An 18,597-nucleotide genomic window follows, 5' to 3' on the forward strand; every position below is an offset into this window, starting at 1 on the left:
TAATGTTATTTTATGTTTGGAATGATTTTATGTTTCAATTCGTGCAAATTTTATGTTATTCGTATTCAAAAATAAAATGAAATCTCCATCTAAAATAAATATATATAAAAAAAAAAACAAAGACACAACCTGCTTGCGGATCAAGTTGATCCGCAAGTGACTCACGAATCATCTATGTCACCTACGAATCAAATTTTTCTTCTGGGGATCAACCAAAGCCAATGGGCAGATCAACCTCAATGACCTGGTGCACAATTTTTTTTAAAAAAATACACGGGGGGTGCTGGGTGCACCAGCAATAACGCTGGGTGCACCTAGCAACACCCTAACATTTAAGTTGCAAATGAGTTTGTGAAGGGTGCCCTCATTCGAGATCGCTTTGTGGAGTGTGAGATGATGAAGCGTGCGTGCCAGACACCCAAACTTGAATTCATTCATTCAGATGATCAGAGCCATTTGTATGATCCAACGGTTGAACCTCTCTTAACAGGACCTCCATTTGCCGCTAATACGGGAGAGGATCTCATCTTCTTGGCTAGTGTTCTATGATGCTAGCTCGCAAGGAAGTTACGGTGTGCGCACTATCCAATTAAAAGAATTTATTTTTGTAAAAATAATCAATTTTTTTATCATAATTTATTTATAATAATGAGTAAATATTATAGTTTATGTTTTTCGTTGTAAAAAGGATTTATTTTTCTGCGTATTTTTTATTATATAAAAAGTATACACAAGACTAACTTTTTCCCACCACAAAATTTAAGGATAATTTTGGTTGCGATAATCTTTTATTATAAAAAATATCAAAAAAATAAATTTAATTATATTAATCATTAATATGAAGTTAATTATAGGCCTTAGATTGTTATTATTAATTGTTTAAGGTATGTTTTAAAAAAAGAAGTCCAATTGATTTAAATTATTTCACTTGCAAGTGTTTAATTCTTGGTTTGAAGGTGACTTATTAATTTTACTTTTTTACCTCTTTTTTATTGCATCTCCTTTGCCTTTTTTTTCATTGAATCTTAAGAAAAAAAATGGTTTCTACTACAAAATTGCTTTAATTTTTGCATAATTTGGCCCCTTAAGGACAATGAGTCATGGTGGAACTATTATGCACTAGTAGATGACTATTCTAGATTCACTTACTTGTTTCTATTATCAAAAGGTAGTTTTTAAAGCTTTTAGAAAACTAAACAAACTGATTCAAAATGAAAAGAATTTGAAAATAGGTGTAAGTTACGGTGAAGAAGTAAATTTTCTTATGTATGGTGGATGATTTTTTTAACCCTTAATTAATTTAAGGTTCATAGTGATACCATAGACCCTGCACACCAAATAATTCCCTCTACAACGCATCCTTGTCTGTTTGTTTCTTCCTACCCCATGATGAATGCAATGTCGGTGCCACCTCTCCCATCGACTTAAACAAGACCCATCTAGATCGACAACAAAAGAAAATCAAATTGAAAACAATAAATTATCAAAACTAGCAACAACACAAGAGACAAAATTTGAGCTCCCATGTGAAGGCCACAGTAACATCACGATTTCAGGCTTTGTAGCGATGGATAGAAAGCAGCGATGAAGGTTCATGCGATTGTGGGGGGTGACACGTAGTGACTGTGTGTGGTGGTCACGATCTGGAGATTCACAACAGTGAAGGTTTTGTGATGGGGCCTTTGCTTGGTGATGATGGTGGTCCACGATCTGTGAATAAGGTGCTTTGAGGATTCTGACTTAGGTTCTCGTTGTTGTGCGGCTTGGTTGGTATTAGATCTGTTTGGGTCGAAGGTTACCCACCATTTCATTAGCTTCAAATCAGAGTCACCTCTAGATCATGACCACTACACATTGGGTTTGGATTTTATTCTTGGTAGTGATTCTTGTGAGCACGAAGAGACAGGGACAATGGAACAAAAGGACCTTGATGGCATGGACAGGGTTGTTGGCACTGGAGAAACTATCGGAGATCCAGGGGAGAGTGAGGAAGAAGTTGGAGGAAGCAAACAAACAAAGGGAGAGGGATTGTAGAAAGACCTTTTTAGTGTGTAGGGTGTATTGTATTAATATGAACCTTAAATTAATCCAAGGGTTAAAATAATTGTGCACCATACACAAGGAAATTTACTTCCCCAGTGTAGATTACGCCTTCAAAATAAAATCTTTGAGAAATGATCATGGAAGTGAATTTCAAAATAAAGCTTTTGAAATTTGCACAATCTCCTTATAATATATTTAATTAAAGAATTTATATTTTTGAAAATTAAAAGTTGCAAAATATTTTCTTATCATAATTACATTATCATATATTGTAAACATCCATATGTCATGAAGATTATATAGCCCTTTTATATTGTTGATGATGAGTTGTATATTGATAAACACTAGTCTTGATTAGGATGATTGTTATTGCTTTAATGCTTGATTGTGAGAAGTCATGCATACATGCATCCTAGAGTAGAATGTGTAATTTGTTAAGTATGGACATTCCAATTAGTCACAATCGGACGATCCATTCCTGCCTATGATTTTGATTATTACAAAGATATAAATTGTTGATGGACTAATCAGTTATTCTAAAGTGAAACATGAATTCCTACATATGATCAAACATGGATTTTGTTGTCCCCCTACCATCGTCCCATGGAAATGAATATATCCTAGTAGCAGTAGATTAGGTCTCAAAGTGGGTGGAAGTAGTGGCTACTCCCACCAATGATGCGAAGACGATGATCAAGTTCCTTAAGAAGAACATTTTCGGTATGTTTGGAATGCCTCGAGTGTTGATTAGTGATGGAACACACTTTTGCAATGCACAACTAGCAACATTATGAAGTGAGACACAAAGTGACTTCCCCCTACCATCCACAGACAAATGAGCAAGCAGAGGTCTACAACAAGGGGATTAAGCATATTTTGGAGAAGATAATGGCTGCCTCAAGGAAGGGCTGGTCCAACAAGCTTGATGATAGCTTGTGGGCCTACCATATTGCCTTTAGGCACCTATAGGGCTCACACCTTTTTAGATAGTGTATGGAAAGGCATGCCACCTCCCGGTGGAGTTGGAACACAAAGCCTTTGGGGCTCTTAAGTTTTTGAATTTTGATCTAGCTAAATCGAGGGATGAAAAGAAGCTGCTGTTACAGGAGCTAGAGGAAATGCAACTCACTACTTTTGGGTCGTCCAAACTATACAAAGAGAGGACTAAGGCCTACCATGACAATAAGATCTTGAAGAGAGAGTTTAGGCTAAGACAATGAGTGTTGCTCTAACACTCTCGACTTAGACTATTTCCATGGAAGCTAAATTCCAAATTTAGTGGCCCCTTTAGCATAAAGGAGGTCAAGCCTAATGGGGCAATAGAGGTTGAGGACCCTGCTACACAAAAAAGTTGGGTAGTAAATGGTAAGAGGTTGAAGATTTTCTTAGGTGGTGTCGTCGAGCGGCTCATTGCAGTGATCCACCTAAGTGATCTGTGAGGTCGCTTCACACATCAAGCTAGTGACGTTAAAGAAATGTTTACTAGAATGCAAACCCAGGATTCTAACCTTTTTTCTACATTGCATTGCATTTTAGGATAGGTTCATGTTTTAAGTTTGGATCATTTTTTCTTATTGTGCACATTAATGGACACACGATACCCTTCACTTAAGCATGGCTATCCAATCACTTAAGTAGGGTAAGTCAGAAACTAAAGGGGGACTCTTTGTAACCCCCTGCTTAAGCGTGGCTATGTCATCACTTAAGCAAGGAAATTTAGTGCAAGAAGGGGTACTCTTTGTACCCCTTCGCTTAAGCGTGGCTCCCTGTACGCTTAAACGAGGCACTTAAAAAAATGATGGGTCTGAACTTCTTAGCCCATCATCCTCTCTTAAGCGGACAGATGCCCACACTTAAGTGAGCACCCATGTAACTGATGGGAAGTTTTAAAACTTCCTATCTTTCCTTCTTCCCACATTACTTTCTCCATTACTCCCTTAATCATTTTCACCTTTTCACGCTTTAGTACCTACTTCTCCCTTTAAAACCCTATTTCTCTTATTATTCCCTTACACCTTTATTCCTCTACTTCACAAACACACTCAAGCACCCAAGCTTCCTTCTTTCTAGTCTCTGCATCTTCCTCTAGGTATGTTTCTGAATTCTTCCTCTGTTTTCCCTTGCAATTGGTTGAAACCATAACGATAAAAGACGTGGGGTTCCAATTGATCTCTAATTTTTTTATAAAAAAAAATGTGTTGCTGCATTACATTATGGAAGAAATCACTTTGGAACCCCCCCCCCCCACAATTATCTCTAGATATTGAACCACGCTTAAGCATAAGTCATTATCTTTTAAGCATGGTAGGGTTTTTGTTCAAAAATATGATTTTGGGGGTGTTGTTGATATGCCTCACTTAAGCGCAACACATTGCACGCATAAGCGAGCCACCCCTAAGGACTTGTCCTCAGGCTTGGGCGAGGATCATAGCGAGGTTGCCACCTTGCTTACGTGTGTTGTTTTGGGCGCTTAAGCAATGAGGTATAGTACCTTAACTTTTGAATTAGCAATAGCCTCACTTAATCAAGCCCTTGTTCAAGCTTAAGCGAGGCCACCCATAACAACATTCTTTGTTTCTCTTTTCATCTGAGGTTGATCTTTTTTTTTCCAAATGTGTTATTTCCTATGAATTTCAGGATGACCCATATTAAGACAACAACTAAGAAGGAAGCCTCTCCCCATAAGAAACAAAGGCTCCAAGGATGTGGGTCCCCGAGTGCTCCTAATCCAAAGGAAAATGAACCTATGTGACCCAACAACTACTTTCCCTCACTTCACTATAAGAAGTAGTTTGAAGAATTGGGGTGGCGGCAATGAATCAAAGAGTGGTGAGTGGAACTGGCACCCAATCACTTTTTTTCCTTCACCAATGCAATTAAAGAACACCGCTGGAAGAAGCTTTTTGAACCGGACCAGGAGTTTAGCAATGCCCGACTTGAGTTCTATGAAAATGCTTACCATCCTCTAGAGGAAAAGGATGTATTTCTTGAGTGGTACAACATTATTCATGGCATTTGCATTCCCTATGATGCACACACTATTAACACCTATTTGGTAATGTCTACTCCCAGGCTGGGTACTTTTTTTAAGTGTGATTAATGGTTGCACAATCCTTGTGAATACACAAAGGTGGCAGATGTCCTTTGTGTACCGAGGGATGGGTTTTGAGATGAGTGAAGTAGAGAATTTTATTGTTCCCCACTTGATTCATTGATCGATACGAGGCCGTTCACCCAGACTTGGTTGACCTTTTACTATGCCAACATCGCCCCTAACTCCCATGTTTCTGACCTCAACAAAGACGTCACTTAACTCATCTATGTCATCATCGCGGGGATGTCCATGAACATTGGGTACATCATTTTCAATAAGGTTGAAGAGTTTATGCTCTTGACCAACCCCAAAAACCCTACACACAAGGGTTCTTTGGGATTCCCTTCTATCATCATTGGCCTTTGCAGGTCCAGGGGAGTCCAATTTGACCGACCTCATGCACCTCCTTATGATACGATTTTGTGTCCCATCAACTAGAGATTCATTCTTCATAATTGCACACCAGTTGTCCCTAACGTTGTAGATGATGTAACACCCTTAAATATAGACTTTCAAAATAACCCATTGATTTCCTTAATGAAAAGATAGTCTTTAGTTCTCTTTATTATTAATTTAAAAGATTATAAAAGATAGAGGAAATTTTTTTCGATAATACAAACCTTCTATTCCAACTAGTTAAAACTTATTTTTGTTTTTAAAACATGCCTAATAAATTATAGTAATTGCTTATCGTGTTAAAACTTTAAGTCGATAAGTAAAATAGAAACATTTGCGACATAAACAAAACACACATGCTCAAGTAATAAGTAATGATAAATATGTGAACCTCTATGTTCACCAAATATAGATAAATAAGTTTCATGTGTCATAATGAATGAGAAAACATAAGTGCTTCGGTGAAACCAGTAAGTAGAATATACAGCCCCAAAGTAACAAGTAATATAAAGTAAGTAATGACTAAATAGATACAAAGGTTTGAGCCTATGTCTACCCATCCCAAAACACATATAAGGGGGAAAACCTAAGACTTAGAGTAGTCACCTATACCTAAGCCCAAGTTAGGTGTACCTCAAAAGAAGTATGACTGGAAGAAAAAGAGGTCTCCTAGAAAGACTCATAAGAAGAATCCTGTTAAGAGTCCTCTTTCATCAATGCTAGCTCCGTGATGGGGTCCTCCTCATCCATAGACAGATCCTCCATAATAGATGTATCCTCCTCCAAATCTTTTCCTTCATCCTCAACATGAGATCCACCAGGTCTACTTCTGGTGGTACCCAAGACTCAGGTAATACCGATCATGGAGACATTAGAGCAGAGGAAGTAGCCTCAGTTCCCTAGAATGAAGAATCAAATCCAACAAAGGATATCATATCGTCCAAAGGCGGTGAATGGGACTTAGATGGAATGATGACCTCTAGCATGGGCAAATTTTGTTTTAGGTCCCTAATAAATTAGCAAATTTTATTTTGAGTCCCTAATAATGTTTTCTTTTGTGTGGATTTCAAAATAAACAAAAAATTTGTTATTGGTCAATGTTATTTTATTCTAGTCCTTTTAATCAAATATTTCCCAAAGGGACTAATACAAAATGAACAAAATTTATTAGGGACCCAAAACAAATTTCGCTAATTTATCAAGGACTAAAACAAAATATCAAGGATCAAAAACAAAAATTGTTTTATTAGGAATTCAACGCAAAGAAAAAATTTATTAGGGACCCAAGACAAAATTCATTAATTTATTAGAGACCCAAAACATACTTTAGCCTGTGTGTAGAGTTACTCCTCATCCTCACCATTCATTTTCTTAAAATCTAATGGTTGTAATGAATAACTAATCTTAGCTATTAGATTTCGAAAGAATGAATAGTGAGGGCAAACTCTTTGAGTAACTTGATCCCTATATCATATTAATAGAGTTCATAAGATAAGGGTATAAAAGAAAACTAGTCATTAATACATTTAAAAGTGATTATTTGATTCTTATAACTAGGATAAAAAAAATATTATCATTTTCTTAAAATTTAATGGTTGTGATGAATGACTAATCTTAACTATTAGATTTTAAAAGAATGAATAGTGAGGTTGAACTCTATGATTAACTTGATCCCTATATCATATTAATAGAGTTCATCATAAAATAAGGGTATAAAAGAAAACTAGTCATTAATACATTTAAAAGTGATTATTTGATTCTTATAATTAGGATAAAAAATATTATCATTTGCTTCTTATATAAAGTATCACAAAAGTAGTAGTATTTATAATATTTTGTGTATTATAATTAATGCAGTATTTAATATAGTATTTATTATAGAATTTAATATGTTATACTAATTGTAGTATTTGTATTATATTTATTACACACATTATATGAGATAATTATTTAAAAATTTAACAAACTTATCATACAAGATATGTTATGATTGAATGTTTGTGCAAAAAAAAAAATTTAATGTAGTATTTACTGTAAAATTTAATATATTGTATTTATTGAAATATATATATATATACATATATATATATATATATATATATATATATATATATATATATATTCATTTCAAAAATTAATATATAAATTTATTACTCATATTATACATATTTAATGTAGTAATTACTCCCTCTCTTACTTTTTGAGGATCGGATTTTTAACAAAAATTTGTTTTTATCATTTTCAAAGTCCAATATAATATTTTTTTTTGCCAATTATACCTTTTTTCCCATTAACTATTTTACATATTTTGTTTATAAAAGTAAATAATAAATATGCATTAATTTGAAAGAAAAATAAATCAATTATTAGTCAAATATGTAGTGGAGTATGTACACGTTTCTCGTTTTTTGTTTCACAAATTGCTTATTCCCCCAAAAAATAATGATAACACATGCTCTAAATCTAAATTTAAAGGAAAATATTAATTACACAGAAAGAAAAATGAAACTGAGAGAAATTAATAAAAACGACAATCAATAGGAAAAAAAATTATAGCTAGTTAAAGAGACAGAAAGAGAATGGGCACAATAGAAGTGCATACAGTTTTAATGAGAAAATAGTGGATTAATTGATTTTGTTGGTTGAAGTGCAAGATCCTTAAAGGACTATTATAAAACAACGAAGGGAGTACCGTAGAATTTAATATATTATATTTATTGAAATATATATTGTATTCATTACTCAAAATTAATATATAAATTTATCATTCTTATTAAATATTATACATATTTAATGTTGCATTTAAGATAGTAAGTACTATAGAATTAAAAATAATATATAATAGATTATATTTATGGCAATATTTTTATTACATTTATTACACAATATATATATATATATATATGTATTATAGGTGTGTGTGAGAATACAATTCCTTTAGAAATGTTTTTTTATGTGAGAAAATAAGAATAACTAAAAATAATTGTTAGATCAAGAATAAAAATAATAAATACTTAAGGTTAAAATATTTAAATATTATAATTAAAATCTAATATAACATCAAATTTTTAGAACTAAAAAATTCATTGTATAAAATTTAAATATGTAAAGATTTTAAATTTTTCATTGCTTAATATATCTTAATTATCATTAACTCATTAGCTCAACATGATTGTCACCATCTTTACCGTCATGAACACAAAGATGGTGACGACAATGATGATGACAATATAAAAACTTATCTATTATTTTTAATTTAAATTTTTAAATATTTTAATCTTAATCTAATGATTGTTGTTAATTATTCTTATGTTTTTACAAAAGAAAAAGTTCTCACAAGAGTCATATTATTATTAGATATTATAGAGAAAAAAATATAGCATTCAATGTAGTAAATATAATAAAATTTAATTTAATATGTAAAAATAAATTATTTTAATGTTTTTTTTTACTGAAGAATTTAATACAGTATTTAATATGCTATATTTTTAGGGAAAAAATAATATATTGTATTTGTTGAAAAAATATACATAAATTTAATATTATATATATAATTTAATATAGTGTATAGTAATGCATTATGTTTAATGTAGTATTTATATTATTTTTACTAAACATGATATAAGTGAATTCAAGTTTTGTAATCTATAATTATGTATAAAGGAAATAGATTGTTTTGGTGTACACATCTTTATGCCCATCTCTATGATTACATTCATAAGTGTCTTAAGATATATAAATGCTTTTTTTAGAGAAAGATTTAACAAACTATAATGTGGTGTCATTGTCCATTACTTTTTATGTTCTTTTATGATTTACATGATAAATATTTTTTTCTTTTAATTCCTAACCAATATTCTAAGGGCACTAATATTATAATGAGCAAATTACAAGTAATACCCTTTGAGGTTTTGTGTAATTACACAAATATTCTTCTAGTTTTTATTCATATATTCACCTCCTTTATAGGTGTTAGTGTAAGATTTGATGGGGGCATTGATGGGTGTCACCCTAATGTTTTTAGACATATAAGAATGTTAATATGACGTTTTCAAACTTAAAGTGAGATTAATTTAGGAAAATAAAAAAGAGTGAGATTATATGTATATAATTTGATAAAGCACTAAAAGCATTGTTGTCATTTGCTCTATTATAATTATAAAATTTTATAATGTTATTAGGTTATTATATATAAGCGAATCTCTAGTCGTATATAGCCTATATAGAAGAAACAAAAGACTAACTCATCGACAAAGAAAAATAGTTAAATTAGTTATTTTTAATTCATATTAATATAAATTTAAATTTTATTTCAAAAATGTCCTTAACATTAATTGATTTAAGTGGTTATTAGCTATAATGACACTACTCATAATCTAAAAAATATTTTTCAACCAATGATGAGTTATATTGATAATATCTCATTAAATGCACACTTTTATGGAAAATGAGTGATATCATAAATAGACTTCACAGTTAAGATTATAAAAGAAAATCAGTCATTAACACATTTAAAAGTGGTCATGTGAAATCACGATAAAAAAAAAACACTATATTCCTGTAATATTTAATGCATTATAGTTAATGTAGTATTTATTGTAGAATTTAATAAAGTATTTAATATGCTATACTAATCTATCTATAATAATACATACTAAAATGTTTTTCAATATGATTTTTTATACATGACATCCTCAAGAGCTCTAAGCAATAAATTCATTTGATTTTGTTTTTGAGAGAGAATTTATTTTAAATCATATAATAATTGTAATGTAATTATAATAATTGGTTGCAAATTATAATTATAATAATGAAAATGATTAACAATAATTTATGATAATTATACATTCAAGTAATAAAAAAATTGTGAGTAATGAATATGAAATTACTAAAAATATTTTATACACATTTTTAATAGGTTTAAATGCAGTTTTGATTCTCATGTTTTGCTCAATTCCTAATTTTAGTTTTTTCATTTTAAAATAAATACATTTAGCCTCTCTATTTTTTTATAAAAAAAACCTTCATTTTAGTCCCCATATTTCAAACTAGAGATTTAGTCCTTTTATTTTAGAAAATTCATAATTTTGGTCTTTATATTTTAAAAATCTACAATTTTGATTTAATCTTCAAGTTTATCTATCTTTCATTTCTTACATTTTAATTAATTAAATCATTTTTATGATACCTTAAAAGAATATGTTAGGTCTTAGGTTCAACTATATTAAAATAAAAGAAATAAAATGTAGTCAAAATTAAGGATTTGACTAAAATTTAAAAAAATTCTAAAATAAAAGAATTAAATGTCTCTATTTAAAAATTGAGGAATGAGTAAAATAGGAGAACCAAAATTATATTGAAGACATTTGAATAAATATCTTTGTCAATTCTGAATAATAACCTTCTTTGGTGTCTTCCATTATTTTTTGCTTATGTGTTAGCCTTACACTTATTTGAACACATAATAATTTATGCACAATTATTTACATAAAAAATAATTTTAAGACAATTATGAAATTTAAAAATAAAAATTAATCTTTATAGTATCTTCTGATCGAACATAATTTCACAATTAATATATGTAATCAGGGAAATTATTATTAGTATCTAACATTTCTATTTTTATTTCAAACAAAGTTAGAGAATGAAAGGCGGTCAATGAAACAAAAAATGACAAAGGGATGTATCTTCAAAGATAATTCAATCTAGAATAACTATATGTATCAATAATTAAATAAGTTGAAATGTAAATTGAGTTAAAAAAGTTGATATCGATAGAAGAAATTTTAAAATTTAGAAAGAAACAGAAATATCTTTTATTTGCATAATAGATAAACAAAAAAGTTAATTTTGATTTAATTGATTTATATGTTATAATACATAATTATATTTTTTATGGAAAAATAATAATTCTATTAAATGTGATAAAATACTAGTTTATATTTTTTTTTCTTGAATCAGAGACCACACAGGTATCTTTAACTAATAGAGTTAAACAAATTTAACGGTAGAAACCTTTTGAAAATTAAAATGTAAACTTTAGGACTACAAAATTATCTTATTAATTGTAGAGACTAAAAGAGATAGGTTTAGAAACTATATGGACTAAATGGGTAGTTAAACCTATAGGCAAAGTGCTAGCAACTATAGGGGAAGGGAGTTGAGTGCCAATAAGGATCATGGCCCCCTAGTTTCTTATATACTCTTCTAGCTTTCGGATGATCACAAATTTTTTCCATTAATTTTTTTAGGGAATTTTTTGTTCCTTTTTTCGTGCTATGACTCTTTCATTATGCTTCTAACATTTTTCATCTTGCATTTTGTTATCTTACATGTTAAGTTTTTTAATTAGGTCTCATAAATAAAAAATGGAAGGAGTAATAAAATACTTAAAATAACTCTGTGTCTTCTATGAAACGATTAACTTATATAGAAACTAACTTTGAACAAATAAAAAAAGTGATTTCTTTAGTAATATTTTATTAGATTTATAGTATCTATTTTTGTTGATGATAACTTATACTTAGTAAACTTTTCTAAGCATTTATCATGTCTTATTCATTTAACCAAGTATTTTTTCAAAAAATTTCATATGTTTCTCTAGTATCTATTTTTGAAATATTTCGAATAACTTGCTTTGACTATAATGAAATTTTCTTTTAACTTAACTTAAATGAAAATTTTCTACTTTCTTCTCCTTTTGCTATCTGCCTTTGGATGTTTATGTATTAGTTGCACTTGTTGATTAGTATGTCTTATGTTCAACACAATTTATATATTTCTTTTTGCTCATAAGAAAATATTAGTTATATATTAAATTTTTTATAAATGTCATGCATGTAAAATTTTAAATATTTTTTAAGTTATGATTTTTTTATATTGGCCCCTCTTATCTAAAATGTTTGGCTGTGCCCTACTAGCAACACATTCTCTAACTCACTCTCTCATATTGGTTGAAACTTATTGAAAAATACAAAATCATGAGAGCCATTAAATGAGAGGTGAGACCCATACAAATTTATGATTTTCAATAAATTTCAACCAATAATAGAAAGTGTGTTCAAAATAGTGTATTGCGATCACTTTTCATATATATAATATACTCCTTGTGTCCCAAGATAATTGGCATTTACAACTCAAGCAAAAGTAATAAATACATGAAAGAAAGTAATGATTTTACAAAATTAACCTTACATAACCATTAATTAATTTCTAGATTTTTTATTTTATCATTAATATATAATATAAAGGATATAAGTGGAAAAAATAATTAATGTTAAATGAAAAAGTAAAAAATGACAATTATTTTAGGTTTATCTTTTTTCTTACATGACAATTATAATGAAACGGAAGGAGTATACATTATTAAATATTATATATTTAATCATTATTAAATAACAATTTTATGACATGGAGATATGATGTGGGGACTAGAAGATAAAATGAGGGAGCTTTATCCCAGTCTCTTCCTAGGTAAACAAAATTTTTCTTATTGGGGGAGGATTGTAAGACCCATATATTTAATAAATTTTTAATAAGTGATTGAATAATTAAAATGATAAAATTTAATTTAATTTCAATGCCAAAATATTAATCATGAAATTATGGTTGTGTTTTGTGTATATTTTATGAAGATTTTTGTAGGAATTCAACCTGTTTGGCTACTGGTAGTATATAAATACATTGTGAAATAACTAACAGATAAAATTGAAACCTGAGAATTTACTTATAATTACATTCAAGTGATGTTAAAGTGATTTTCTCACCTTATGTATCAAAGTGAGGTAATAAGAGCCATCTAATTGAGTTCAAGAATCTAGAATGTATTATAAGTTGGAATTGTCTATCTGACACACTTAACTGAGACCTTCCCATAATCCACACAGACACATGAAGACCTTATATTCATTCTAAGATTTTTTTTTTTCAAGTCATAAAATTCCATTTGGACAAGAAATGACTAAACTTGAGATTTTGATGAAACATGTTGAGATTTATCTATGTATTCTTTACCAATACACATAAAAACTTTTTTATTTTCCCTAGACAGGATGGACTCACAAAATTATCTCTCTCTTCCACCTAACCAAGTAGTTCTATTTCAACTAAGCTCATTGAAAAGTAACCAACCTAGTTTAACTACATGTAGTTTTCAAGTACACATTTACTTTCCCCATTTTCTATGCATTGTACTTAAGCTTAGTCTAAATCAAATCATGTTCCCTCTTTCCCTAGCTTCTAATTGAAATGTCTCCTTGGGAGATGATAATTTATTTTCACACCTTAAATTGTGAGCAATTATTTTAGCTCTTCTTTAGAATTTTTGTTCATAATTTTGGTTTTTGTAAATAAATTGTATAAAATGGTTTTGAAAACTTAAAAAGACATTTTTGGATATATATATATATATATATATATATATATATATATATATATATATATATATATATATATATATATATATATATATATTGTAAATTTTGATGCTAATGGAATAGATTTTGATCATTAAGAATTGAAGAGTTGCATAGTTAATCTCGCAACATCGAGATATATTTTTGCCACAACAAAGAAGGACTCTTGATCAATTGAAAATAATGAAGATTTGATACAACAAAGCTAAGTCCCGCCACAATGATTTTGTAAATCTGAAGACCTTGAAGTTAGTAGAAACTTGCTCCAGCAAGTCAACTTTTTGCTTCAACGAACAAGGTGCAGAAACATGAATATCAAGTTAAGAGTTCTTAATTCATTAGTGTAATTTCACTGCAACGAAACTTCCATGAGGCATAAAAAAGTTAATGTGATTTCAGCACTATTAAAAAAGCTTGTAAAATCATTGGAATAGACTTTTTTGTTCATTTGATAAATTAAGAAATAGAATCTCGAACTTCTTCTCTCTATTCTTTCTTATATCTTTTTTCTTTCCTCCATTGTTGTTCTTTTAAGGTTCTATATGGATCCTTCATGATCCAAAGGAGCTAAAATTCATAGTTGTTAAGTGATTGAAGTAGAGTTCAAATATGTAATCTCTATAATCCTAATCAATTCTCGTAGTTAATGTGAACCTATTTCAGTTTTATGCTTAGATGCATGTTAGGAGGGATTAACTTAGCTTTTAGGGATTTGGATTGTGTGAAAACAAGTTAATATCCTAAATTTGAATTGAAATTGTGCAAGGTTTTGATACCAGGAATAGATTAAATACTTGCACTTGTAGAGATTCATTGATCTTCTTATGAGTTTCTAGGTTTGAGCCATATAAGGAATTAGGGATTTGACTTGGAACTTAAGGATTAATTGCTAAGGAATTAGGATTAATTATTGTAGTTTGGATTTTGGTTGCACTGAACTAGGAGATTGGTTTGGAACAAATTTTATATAAAGAATTCTATGGATGATTTCATCTCAACAACATTTTGATATGTTGATTTTAATTTTTCTCCCAAATCATGCTTGAAAAACCAAAAATAGTTGGATTTTGCTATAGCGAATCGATGTCTTGCTACAGTGAAACACTTCTTTTCCAAAAACTAAAACTAAAATCTCACATATTTACCACAATGAATTGACAACTTGCTACGATGAATGTGTAAAAGTTTGTTGATTCCTTTATGTTGCACACACAATCTCTATGGATATGATAACTCATTATACTTATTGTTTCTTTTCGATAGATTATACTAGACTTACTTGCCTATCTGTCAGAAGCACAACAAGAAACTGACATCGTTGCCAGGGACTTTGTTTCAACATTTAGGCAATTGACAATTTTGTTATTTTGAACTATTTTAGCTTTAGAATAGTTTAATTTTAGATTTGATTTTTGTGAACTAACTTGTTCGTAGTTGTGCACCTTTTGTCAACTTAAGATTTTCATTCTTTATTTCTTGTTTTCACTTTTTGTTGTTGTTATCTTGTTCTAACTAAAAAAATGAAGAATGTTCTTTTCTTTTGAATCTATGCATGTGGGGTTGCCACGACCTGTCTATTGTGATTTTTGCAGAGAAGAGCATGTAACTAGTGATTGTCATCTGTACTCCATGAAACATTCTTGGTGACAACAAAAGTTGCACCCTCACAATCAACTTGAAGAAGAAAGACTCTCTGGGCTTTAAAATGTGTCAATGCAATTCATAGAAGCTTTCCAAGCTACCTTCGAAGCCAATCGAAATTCAATTCAATTCATCTAATGTTTTTATTGTGTGTATAACTTGTTGAGCTTATTCATATGTCAATGTATGTCTTTGACATATAGTTATATCGCGAAAAATTAACTCATATTTTCACAAATAAATTAAATAAGATTTTTAATGGAGTTATAATTTAGTAGAAAACCTTAGTAGCACCATGAGTTGTTATAGGAAGCCCTCCTTGAAGCATAGAAATGAGAGATTTCACGATTTGAATCATGATTTTAACAACATTGAGTATGACTCCTGTAAGAACACTTTCTTATGTGAGAACATAAGAACAACTAATAACAACAATCAGATTAAGATTAAAAATAATATATGATTGAAATTAAAATGTTTTAAAAAAATCAAATAAACCATTGAATCTCTAAAAAATTTACAAAACAAAATTGAAATATACAAAGATCTCAATTATCACTTCCTAAAATACTGCAATTATCATTAACTCATCACCACCACCATGGTTGGGCAAAAAATGTTATTGTATAATTATAGGCTTGGACTCATGAGTGGTAAGTTAAGGTCTAAGTGGATTGGTCCTTTTGTTGTTACTAATGTTTTTCCTTATGGTACAGTTGAGATCAAAAGCGACTCCACAAACAAGAGCTTTCAAGGTCAACGGACATCGAATTAAGCCACTCCTCACGAACCCTTCTTTAGTGGACGTAGTGGTGGAAGAGACTTCCTTACTCCACCCTACTCTTCCTCCACCATGACTTAGGGAGTTCTTCTTTTCTTATCTCCTTCTTTGCTTTTATTACACTTGTCCAATTCTATTTGATGGTTTAATTGTTTTAATCTCTTAATTGTGCTACATTGAGGACAATGTGTTGTTTAAGTATGGGGGGGGGGAGTGTTCTTTGGTTTTTGTTAGTTTTGTTGGTTTTGTTAATTTATTAGTTGTGTTAATTTGTTAATGTTGATTAGTTTCGTCGGATTTTTAGTTTAATATTTTGGGTCAATTCTGTGTGCATGTACGACTTTGCATGTTTTTCTTTGAATCATAGGATATGTTCAAGAAATGGGTAATTTTTTTGAAAATAAAAGTTTTTGACATTTTGTGACTTGAAATCCTTGATTCTCCTCTACATGTCATGATAGTTTTGAAAGCTCAATTTGAAAGTGATGAGTTTACCTTTGTGAGAATTTGAGCCATCCATCATCATAATCATTTGGTGTGTTTTGTCCCATTGATTGCGTGCACAATAGCCTTGGCTTGATTCTTGTTGATGCTTCCTAATTCACATGCATATTTGGATATGATTGAGGCAATTTTGTTCTTATAAGCTTCTAGCCAAATGAACTTACCTTGACTTAATTCCTTTGATAGCCCTTTTGAGCCTTGTTTCCATTTCCTTGTTTTGAAGCTCACTACAAGCCTTAAGTGAAAAACCATGACATCACCATATCCTTAAGGAATTTTGGAGCTTTGGAATTGTTTTGGGAATAAGTGTGGGGGTTTTTGTTTCATTGGATAACATGTTTTGTTGGCCATGCTTCATGATATATTTTGAGCCATACTTGATATACATTGCATATTGGTTAAATGTTGGACATGCTGAATATGATGCTGTTTCTCAAAAGGCTACAGAGTGAAAAAAAAATCGACAAAGAAAAAGAAAAACAGTAAAGTTGAGTGAATAAGAAAAGAATGATAAGACTCTTGGTTCTACTCTTTATGTTTAAATTTTATCTTTACTTCTTTTTATTTTCTTATGTTTTCTTAATATGCACTTATTCCCCATTGCTCCTCTATTCCTTTGGAATTCAGCCACTTATTCCATATTTTCCATACCTTGTCCTTGGCCCCATTACAACCTTAAAAGACCTTTTGATCCTCATGTGCTTGTGTTTATGGGTTGATTGTCAATTTTAGAATCTTGCCAAGTTTATGTGGTGTTTGTTTTCATAGGTGCTTTGAGGGTAAATAGTAGCCTAGACACTTCAGAGATAGAGTGTATATCTTGTGAGGCTTTATCACTTTTCATTCTTGAGCTGATTAACTATTTTGCCATGATTGGGTTGCTTGGATGATTCTCATGAATGTCTTGACTTTTCGGATCTCCTTATGTTACATGTTACCCATTCCTTTCATTCATTGATGTTCATTGAGAAATATGTGAATGTTTTCGTTTGCCTCTCTTTGATATCCTTGGATTTTGTTCTTTGTTTCATTTTGCCGAGGAGTGCAAAAGGCTAAGTATGGGGGGTTTTGATGTGCCATCATTTTCTTCTATTTTCTAAACCCTTTTTGCTCCATTTTAATTACTGGTTGGTCTTAATTGTCAATTAATTAGGCAATTTTATTATTTGGTCTCATTTAGCTAATTTGATGTTTTTAATCTAATTTCAGGAATTAATGAAACATTGGGCTTAATCCGGATTTTGGTTGTGGACTTGAAGAGGGCAAATAAAGCAGCGCTTACCTTAGTTAATTTTTAATTAGGAAATTTCGCAATTTTATTTTATGTTGTTTAATGTTTATTTCGTTTTGGGCCAGAGTATTGTAATAGGGCCCAGCGACTTTGAGTGACTCTTTTTAAATAGCAGCCGTGGGATTCGTGCAAGGCATTCTGTTATGTCATTCATTATTCAGAGCTTTGTTTAGGGTTTTAAGTTCTTTCTGTTCTAATGCTACTATTTTTGTTCTTAATACAATTTCCCATTTCCTGCTTCTAATTACAATTTTGTTCTTGTTTCTTCTTCTACTTTCATTTACGTTTCTGTTTTCATTTTCGTTTCTATCTCATTTACGTTTCTGGTATTTATGTTTCTGCTTCATGTTTCATTTACGTTTTCTGTTTGAATCTATGGAAGGCTAATTATTCTGGTGCTGTTTCCTTCCGAGGAAGAAGCCCAACTCTCTTT

The sequence above is a fragment of the Glycine max genome, chromosome 16, assembly GCF_000004515.6.
Source record: "Glycine max cultivar Williams 82 chromosome 16, Glycine_max_v4.0, whole genome shotgun sequence".
NCBI lineage: Eukaryota > Viridiplantae > Streptophyta > Magnoliopsida > Fabales > Fabaceae > Glycine > Glycine max.